This window comes from Macrobrachium nipponense, chromosome 18 (genome assembly GCF_015104395.2).
Source record: "Macrobrachium nipponense isolate FS-2020 chromosome 18, ASM1510439v2, whole genome shotgun sequence".
In the NCBI taxonomy this organism is placed as follows: domain Eukaryota; kingdom Metazoa; phylum Arthropoda; class Malacostraca; order Decapoda; family Palaemonidae; genus Macrobrachium; species Macrobrachium nipponense.
The window spans coordinates 61,432,118-61,442,476 of record NC_087211.1 but is presented as its reverse complement, the minus strand read 5'-3'; the positions used below and the strand labels follow the sequence as shown (position 1 = coordinate 61,442,476).

The following is a 10,359-nucleotide window of genomic DNA, read 5'->3' as shown; positions in this document are numbered from 1 at the left end:
AAGGCACCCCATCTATCTTACTTCGGGGAAGAAAATGTTTACTTTGTCATTGTAATAATTAGAGCCCTCTTAATCACTTTCAAACTTCACTGCTCTGTTCCTTACAGTATTCCTCCCTACAATACCTTTATGCCATGCAACATCTCCGTTCATTTTCGATGAATATGGAATCCTCTATTCACTATCGAGGCATCCAGAAGTCTGGTTTTGAATGTTTCGACTATATACGCATCACATGGATTATCACAAATAGCCAATTTGTTTCCCAGTTGTTACTGGGATATAATTAAAATAAAATAAACCGTTAACTCACAGGGCATTTTTTTAAATGATTATATAAAAAGACTAATGCATAAAACTACATGCAGGGAAAAACTGAAGTAATAATCATATATGAATAAAATGTAAATTACCTTACACAGAATTTAGACAACTTAATACACTTTAGCTTATGTAAATTTTGCATCTCAATTATTCGAAGAAAATCTTTCCCACATTAATATTTACAATGCTAAAGAATTTGGTATGAAATTTAAAATCAGTTATTAAAACACTTAACAGCTTGACTTTTAATATTTTGACAACCAATAAATGCTCATTTTGACAAAAACTACCATGTTTGAATTCAATTGAAAATTAACGTGTGAGATAAGGTACTGATATAACCCTTGTCATCTTCAGGTCCACATTCACTGCCTCGTCTGCGTACAGTCAGTAGGCCAAGTTTGAACATTTAATTCTTAAATCCTCGAAACCACAACTAGATGTCCGGGCATATTCCCGAAGGTACCTGAAATGACAGGAGAAGCTGTAGTGTCTCCCTGTAATACTTCAGAGGCTATTCAACTGGGTCACTAATCGATTAAATTTAGTGTTTTCCCCCTTCTATTTCAGCTACTTTTATGTAAGGTACTTTTATGTAAGCTACTTTTATGTAATCACTATTACCACAACACTTAACACAACGTTCAAGTTAAATTGAGAGGTTAGTCGTTAACGTTACACGCATGAATGCCAAACATAAAATTAATGTTTCACTGACTTTTGACTAATTGAATCTAACACATTGAGTTCATAATAGCACAAAGTTCAGATTTAAGATGGTCAGTTACAGATTTACTTCCATTTTCTTACAAAGTTAACAAATCCCAGGGAATTATTTTAAGTTCACTTTTTTTAAAGTTCACAAATTCCAGAACACCAGTTGAAAAGCCCGGAATTTCAACAAATCAACTTGAAATAGCTCCTAATTTTGTATAATTTTGATCACAAGGCAAATTTTAAACAAGGCAAATTTTGAACGTTAACCAAATTTTTATCAGCTTTAAAATTAGTTTTAATCTAATGACAAACTATAAAATGAGCGGAACAATTGCAAACTAGCCATCCTGAAACTTAAAATCCTATGTGAAAAATTATGCAAATTAGCTAATACAAAGCAATTTCATTTTAATAAAACTAGCAAAACTTTCATCACATTTGATTTACGTTAAATTTCAGGTTTTGCAAATCAAATAAAAATAGAGCAATGGAGTAACGCAATGTTATATTTGAACAGAACTAATTGCTTGAAATTTAACTTCAAACATTTGCCTGTCTATAAACACCATCATTGCTACAAAAATACCAATCTCTCCTAATTCATAACTAATCTGCCATTGTAACAACTATGATACCACTATCTGTAGCGGTTATTACCATTATTTTCTGTAACTCAAGATCAGTTTAATAAACCTACAGATTGATTTAATAGAAAAATTTTAAACCTCAACTAATGATTACTGGCACCAAAGATTAAGTATTTACCGATTTACCTTGAAATTAACACAATGCATGCTGAAATACCTGTACACCATAGTTAAAGCTCCTGCATTTTGATGTAATCAAACTTCAAATCTGAAATCACAAATATTAAAACACTACAGGTATTAAATCCCAGCTTGATCACATTCCGAATACAATACCCATCAACTTAATGAACCTTCCTAAAGAATCTACCTATGGCAATCAAAGCCTTAATTGTAATTAGTCAGTCGTACCTGCTCTAACTTTAGCCTACAATATAAGACTTATCAAATTACGATGCTTTACCTTAGCAAACCCTTTTAATTTTCTAGTTAATTTTCTTAAGTTTCTAAAACTTAATTCTTCCCCAGGCAACAGACCTTTAGTTTTCTGCTCTTTACCTGACTCAGCATATCTAACATTCTGAAACCAAGTATATTCTATAGTTTCAGACTCAACTTACAATTATAGAAAACATTCTTCCTGCCTAATCTAAGTACCATATCCATTGGTGGACTGTTAATGCACCTACAGCTTAAAAAGTAACTTTGGCACACTTAAATCTACAGTATGCTCTAAAGGATATTTCCTTAAATTATGATCATCTCAACTTAAATTCTAGTCATCTGATCAATTATTTTGCTGTATTTGACTACCAATGCTATAAAATAAACCCTTTTAAAACTTTAAATATCTAGGTACATAAAAATTGGAATAAGAATTCACCGTTTAACCCAGTATGTTAATAGCTATATATTAATAGCAACATGTTATTAGCTTTTATATTAATAGCTATATGTTAATAGCTAATTTTCTGGCTAAGTTTATCTCCCTAGCTCAAACATTTTTTATAGTAAAGCACAAGTCACTTACCACCTGAAAAACAAAACCCCCCATGAACTTGTGTAGCAGGTCCTAGGAAAAAAAATTGAAATTAAGTTAGTAAACATTAGTACAAAATACTTAACTTCAGTTAAAGTAGGTTTGAGTGATAACTAAAACGGTTCTTTAACCTTCAGTGGAGAAAAGGTTGGTCTCTTAAGAGGAATTGACGTAATAGTCAGCGTGATTAACAATCTGAAACCTCAAAATGATGCTGTTTCAGAACTCTGAATTAGGCAGTAACCGTAAAATAGTTTCGCCCCAGTGGTACTATTCGTTATATCTGCAAAGATTAAATAAAAAAAATGTGTTCAAAACAAACTTAAGTGTCTGTATAACACCAAAGCACTTAAACCAATCAAGTCAGTCAAGGAACGGCGGGTAACTTGTCATTACAAATTAAAGTTGGTAAATAACTTACGTAAAAACCACAATAAAAAGCTAGATAGCACTGAAAGAACCTTACATAATGAAATATTTTTTTTTTAATCTAATGTGAAAAGTACAAGTTCAACATAAGATAAGCTAACGTTTACACAAAACTAGTTATTTAATTTTGACGGAAAGAAAACTCAACACGGTAGATCTACATAACTATTCCACGACGAGGTAGACCATGGCAGTTGACGTTTTTCTATGCAGTTTTACCGCCTGAACAGGAATTTGAAGTAATAATTATTCGGCCGACTGTAATTTACCTTTGAACTTTATCCTACGGTGAAGGGGTTTTGGGCTAGCTCGCCGAAGAATACTTATGGAAATACCCTAATCACTAAAGGCTCAATATCGTCGGTGACGAGGCTGGGTACAGTCACCGGGTACCGAGAACAAGATGTCTTTCAAGTCAACTTCAGGATCTGCATCGCCTGAAATCAAAGTTCATTAGAGTAACTATTTAGTAACTACTCATCACTAAAATAATCCTAGTCAGTATGAAGTCTCAAAAAGTATCTTTGTTAGTGATAAAATGATCAAATGAGAAATTGTAATAGTATTCAGAAGTCCGATACTTTTAAATTAAATGTTAGGTACCTTATTTTACCTGAAGTCTCAAGCAATGTTTTTAAAAGTTATAAAACACAAGAAATGCTTGAGTAAAGATTAAAATCGCAGTCCTCTTCAATTACAATTACAAAGTGTAAGGACAACGTCCTTCCGCTATTTTCATTTAACTATAACAACATGCCGAATTCTAATGTATTACATAGTGTAGAATTCTCTGGCCTTTCCGCAGATATAATTATTATGTATGAACAAAGACTGCGTTTGTAGTTATTTATGAATGTATGTCTGTAAGAAAACAAATCTACTGTTTCAGTCATTTCTGCTCTCGGTGCGAGTCTGTACTAAAGGCCTATACAAAGAGGTCAGTCGGATAGAGGATTATCCCCGAGTCACCCCTCTGGGCTCGTCACAGCTCGCCCCAGCCCGGTCAGTTACCTTCTTACAACCAAGGCCTATGCTTACAACGAGAGCAGTCACTTAACCGACAATGCCAAATAACTGTTCTGTTTATGGATGCCTGAATACCAAGAGAAAATCAAAAGGCAATGGCATTAGGTATTTTAAGTTTCCTAGAGACAAAATTTACTGTGATAAGTGGATAAACGTGTGGTGCCGTTCTGATGAAATCAATCCAAAGCATGCTATTGTTTCTGACATGGGATCAGCCAATATTCGCATGTGGAAAGAATTTGGCATCGATCCTCTTGTCAATAGGATTTCATTCAAGAACCCAAGTGCTGACAGGGAGATATACGTTTTTGCCGACGTTCCCCATTTGATAAAATTAGTCAGAAATAACCTAATTGATTCAGGCTTTTATTTAGGCAGTGATTTCATTTCTGACATAAGTATCCGCGAAATGTTGCCAAATCTAGAACAGAATATGTGCTGGCCTATAAAATTAATGAACTCCATCTATCTGTTCAATTGCATGAAAGTATTTGGAAAGTAGAGGTCTGTTGGAATCCAATAACTGGCAACTACCTCTGATTTTATCTCATTGATAAAAGACTGCTTTGATATAATTCAAACAACATGTATGGCGATATACCAACGAGAAATGGTTTTGGGATTAATAAAGAATTTCAAATAAATAATTTGGAAAAGGTCATAAAGGTAATGACTTATTTAAAAGTAAAATCACAGAAAACTAGATGTCTGTACAAATTTCAAAAAGGCATAATTCTTTCTAGCAAGTCGGTTATTGGTCTCTCTAATATAGTTAAAGATGTCTTTAATGTAGATTACATCATGACGCATAAGTTGAATCAAGACTGCATAGGGCAAATGAAGGGCACGTATGATCACCCTAATGCTGTTGAATTCAAGTTTAGGCTTAGGTCATTGATTCTGGGAAAAAGATGTAAAAATAATTAGTAACCATGGGAACAATGGCTTATCATAGCCGCTATTCTTGAAGCCTTGACAAGGTACGAATATATTCATTCAGAATTTCAGAGATGGCCGTTTGTCATCACCTTGTCGGAGGAGTCATGGCGTCATATGTTTAAGTCACGTATAACTTTGATCCCATACATTAAAGTGGTCCCCACTGGCTTCGGCTGCTTTATTTTACTTTTATGAACATACTTTCTTCTAATATAAGTAATAATAAATGCTACCGAAAATTAGGCAGGGATGTGAATTATTTGTCAAATGCACAAAAAAAAAAAACAAGTTATTCCAGAAAAACATCGGGACAAAGGCTCTGTATCTAATAGTTTTATTTAAGTTCAACTGCAAAGTTGATTGGAGCTGGCTTGAACGAACACTCAATAAGACAATTTTTGATGAAAAAGCTTTAGCTTTATTGAAAAATTAACTTCGGTGTTCAAAGCAAAGACTGCGTTTTCTCCGGACTGACTTGGGAAAAAGGTAATTCTAAGCCCTCATTCCACGGTAAAGTAGACTATGGCAATTGACGTTTTCCTACGTTATTTTACTTACTAAACAAGAATTTAAAGTAATATTTATTCGGACGACTGTAATTAACCCCCAGGGGCCAGTATTAAAACACAGCGAAATACATTGGACGCCCCAATCCTTAGTGGATGTCGTATCCGCGGTTACGTTCCTTGCAGGGTATTTCTAAAGAATAGTTCTGCACGGACTGCAAGGAACGTAACCGCGGATACGACATCCACTAGGGATTGGGGCGTCCAATGTATTTCGCCGTGTTTAGTACTGGCCCCTGGGCGTTAATTACAGTCGTCCGAATAAATATTACTTTAAATTCTTGTTCAGTAGGTAAAATAACGTAGGAAAACGTCAATTGCCATAGTCTACTTTACCAAGGAATGAGGGCTTAGAATTAACGGGAAAAACACTGAAAGCACATTCAGGGAATGAAAACGAAAGGACTGTAACCGCAGACCTCTATAATAGAGAAAAGTTACCTATACACTCAACCTTCTTAGGAAAAAAAAAAACTTTCACAGTAATTTGATAAGAAATCTTGAAAAACTAGTACTTTTAACTTAATGGAGAACAACACCTGAAGAAAACTAAGCAGCTTCTAATCTTGCATCAACTAAGAACACTAACACAAAATTAAACAAAAGTTACCTTGCAAGTTGCAACCCACACAACGGTTCCTACTTCCTGGAAGGGGACCAAACATTTTTACTGTCGTAAGTTTTGTTTTCGTTTCCAGGGAAGGATAAAAAACGTCGTTCGTTTTCGTGAGTGTTCGTTTGCCTTTTCAGCGCTTTCTCGCTCCTCCATTGTTAAATGAAAACAGCCGTCAAGGATCCTAAAGGAACACCTCGATTGCCATTTTTTCGAAAAAATGCAAACCACTTTACAATTACCCATATATGTTTTTTCACTTATTTTATGTACTAATAAAGTTGACGCGAGTGAAATTTGTGTAATGCTTGCTCCATATATAAAATACTTATGCTTGGAAAAATTACTCAACAGATGCAGCACCAAAAAATAAATCTATGTTATTAATATATAACATAAAAATAACTAAATCTTATTACGAAAAACTTTACCCATGAAAGCTGAATATTTGCAAGAAATGTCTCTCTCTCTCTCTCTCTCTCTCTCTCTCTCTCTCTCTCTCTCTCTCTCTCTCTCTCTGAAATTATAGTGTCAGAATTTAAAGGAAATATTTGATTGCCCTTTCTTTCTTTAAAAAAATATTTTAAAGGATATTTAAGACAATAGAATTGATAAGGTGAAATTAAAGAAATCTTGTATTATAATTATTAGTAGTTTTAGACAAAAGAAATAATCTCGAAATAATTACTTGGACAGCAACTGAAATCTGAAAATGGAAAACATAAACGGGAAAATTCACATGAAGGAAAATCGGTAATGAACAATCTACAGGATCCCGGCAATTTGTAGACTTCCGTGATCTGAGTTAATTGCAGATTCTACCGCTAACTCCAGATGTCTTTTATCTGCTGGCATTCCGCAGGGGGCGCCATCTACGAAATTAATTTCTTGCTCTTCATTTGTTGGGATGCTCAGCCGGTGTTGAAAAGCAGAGGTATATCAGTCAACTTGATGTACTAATTATAAATTCATTATATTTAGCATTTCATTCACAGAAGTTTGATTGTGTTTATTTATAATTCAAGTACGATTATATGCTATTTTATTCGAGTTTAACTGTAGGGATGTTCAATGGAGCAGCTCGGGTCTCTCTCTCTCTCTCTCTCTCTCTCTCTCTCTCTCTCTCTCTCTCTCTCCATTTTATTTTTAACACACCGAGAAGGAAGTAAGAAAGGGTTAAGCAGCAGGTCCTAATCCCTCTCCCAACATTTCCATCAGTTTGAAAGATTTAGCATTTTCGACGGATCATCATTGGCTTCAGGTCTGTGTTGAAGAGTGTTTTGTATCTCTTTGTCTTTTGTCTTCTGGAATGAGAAATCTTGGGCCAATTCGGTGGGTGTGAGGAGCGCTCTTTCTTCTTCCTTGGCAGACATATTCAACGCTTTCTTTTGGGGATAATGAACTATTATTTAGGACACCTTCTGATATATCTCAGGCAATTTTAATCTAAATGCCTATCAGCGGAGGTCGATGTAAACTCCTTGCATCTGAATTCCAGTATGAATTACCTCATATGAAAGAAGTAAATGGAAATATTTGCGAGTACTTACTGAAACTGTCACCAGTAATCAAAATGTCTCGTTAAGCATCTAAAGATACACGCACTTTGTCTTAAGAACAATTGAAAATGTCTAAAGTCTTGTAGAAGATTCATACAAGAAAGAATCTCACAGGCAGCACACTTATACCTCCTGCCAAATTGAAGACTGAAAAAAGGGTATTTATATAAAACAGAAATCACAGATGTTGTACAGTATCTTATTTCAAATCTCTCTTGTAACTTATTGTTTAAATCTCGGTTTTAAGATAATATTTAACGTAGATCACATGTGATGAAAAAAGTTTTGCTAGCTTTTTTATTGAAATTAAATTGCTTTTTATTAGCTAATTTGCATAATTTTTCACATAGAATTTTAAGTTTCAGGATGGCTAGTTGGCAATTGTTCTGGTCATTTTATAGTATGTCATTAGATTACACTAATTTTAAAGCCGATACAAAATTTGCTTAAAAATGTTAAAAGTCACATTAATGACTAATTCTAAATAAATTTAATATTTAAAATTTGCCTTGTGGTCAAAATTAAACAAAATTAGGAGCTGTTTCCAGTTGATCTGTTGCAATTCCGGGCTATTCAACTGGTCTCTGGAATTTGTGAACTTTGTCGAAAAAAATGGCCGTGAATCATAAATTTACCAAATTAAATCTGAACACATGCAATTATGAACTTAGGTGTGAGGACATTCACTTAGTCGAAAGTCGGTGAAACTTATTAATTTTATGAATGACAAACAGATGGATGTGAATGAAAAGCATTTTTTAAGTGCTGTATTTCAGAACAGTCGAGAGCCAGTATATTGTGTAATGAAAAGCTGTACTTAGAAATTAGAATTCCCGAGAATGGCTCGTAGTATTATCACTACGTAATAAAAATAAGACATAGTCATAGAGGGTACGCTTATAAATATTTTTTTTACTCTGTACAAATGGTCACTTTGTTAATGAGTTGCCAGAAGTGCTCTTTTTAACGATTGTTAAAAAGCTCAAGTGGCTTTAGATTACAATTTAATTTTAGGGTGCACAGAGGAATATTCAGTTCACAGGTAATACCAGGGGCTAAGTTAAGGCCCCTGTAGGGGTGAGTGCTATCTGTGCCGCTCACGCGGTGCACTGTACGCATTACTCAAGGTTATTTGTAGTATTTCTTCCACCTTTACCTGCGACCCTTTCTACCCTTTCTATTCATTTTACTGTAACGTTCCTATTTCTTCCATCTCATTTCCCATCCTTTTCTACTTCATTATGCAACCGCGAGGTTTTCCTCATGTTTGCACTTGACTACATATCACTAAATTTCCCTTTCAACGCTGAATGACCTCATAGGTCCAAGCAAATTGGCTTTCACCCTAAATCTCATATTCCAGTTCCTCTAAAGACAGTCATTCGTAAACTTCAAAACGATGAAAATCTGAATAGAACAATAAGTACATCAATAAAATTGCACCTGGGCGAAACTGGCATAGTATATGGAAAGGAAAGCTTTCCCCTTTGTACGAAATTGTTTGGTCTTTCCCAATGTAAAACTGAACTTGAAATTGTTGGAGGGGAGGGTCATATACCAGGAAGTGAAGACTACAATTTTTTTTTTTTTTTTAATTTTTTTTTTTTTTTCATTTATTCTTGACCCTGTCAATACATCAGTAACCAGGACATAACTAGATTGAGCTAATGACCGTGATAATTTATTAGTAAGAATGAGTGGTGGGATGGTACTTAAAATTATAGTTTTAATGTATTCGATATTGATCTTGACAACCACAGATTTTACCCTGACATTCAGAGGATATGATTTTGATAATGAACAAATGTACTACATGCTAGTTTGGACAGTTAGCCATCTTTTCATAGATGGTGTTTCTGGTAACCTCCTCGCGCATAATATTTTGATTCAGGCAATGGCAGGGGAACAGAAGCAATATAACTTTGAAACGCTGATGTTTAAATCGGATAACTCATAACCTTTATTAATGAACTTGACAAATCTTTATTAATGAAATTGTCTTGTTTGTGTTCATACTTGTAAAAATATTTAGGATTACCGTGTAATAATGGATATCCTAAATATTGAAATTCTTGTCGCTTGTCCTGCTAATAACTGGTTTCAAAGCGAAAATGACGTTTGTTGTGAGTAAAGGTCTGTCCGGACAGACGAGCGGACGTGATCGCCAGGGAGCGCGGTAGATGGGCAAATCCTGCCAGGCTTAAGGCCCCCATACACTGAACGAACGTAGTTACCGACCCACACACACTATTCATACAGTATGAGCGATCTCCGTACCGATTTCAGTTTAGACAAAGATTTTGTCTCGAGAGGACATGACATTTCTAGAAGAGACGCGCGCGATAGCGTTATATCTGCAGACAAACTCATACAACCTGGTCGTGACAAATACCCGCTGAGATCGTTCAGACACGAAGCTCCGCCCACGTTTGCATCCAGACGAGCTCATGCACAGCGTTTTTGCGAACGATACAGACAGTCGTTCAGACAATCGTTCTGTGTATGGGGGCCTTTACATGAGTGTTGTCAACACGGCAGAGTTGACGAATTGGCAGACTTG

General features: G+C 35.0%; 1 long non-coding RNA gene across 1 annotated transcript; it reads right to left on the bottom strand.

The window, feature by feature from the left end:
* Nucleotides 1–554: 554 nt before the first annotated feature.
* Nucleotides 555–6,383, bottom strand: LOC135196766 (uncharacterized). Its single transcript, XR_010310464.1, has 4 exons — nt 6,238–6,383; nt 3,366–3,533; nt 2,659–2,700; nt 555–790 (listed from the first exon to the last, which is right to left on the bottom strand). It is a non-coding gene; the product is annotated as an uncharacterized LOC135196766 (long non-coding RNA).
* Between the last annotated feature and the right edge of the window lie 3,976 nt (nt 6,384–10,359).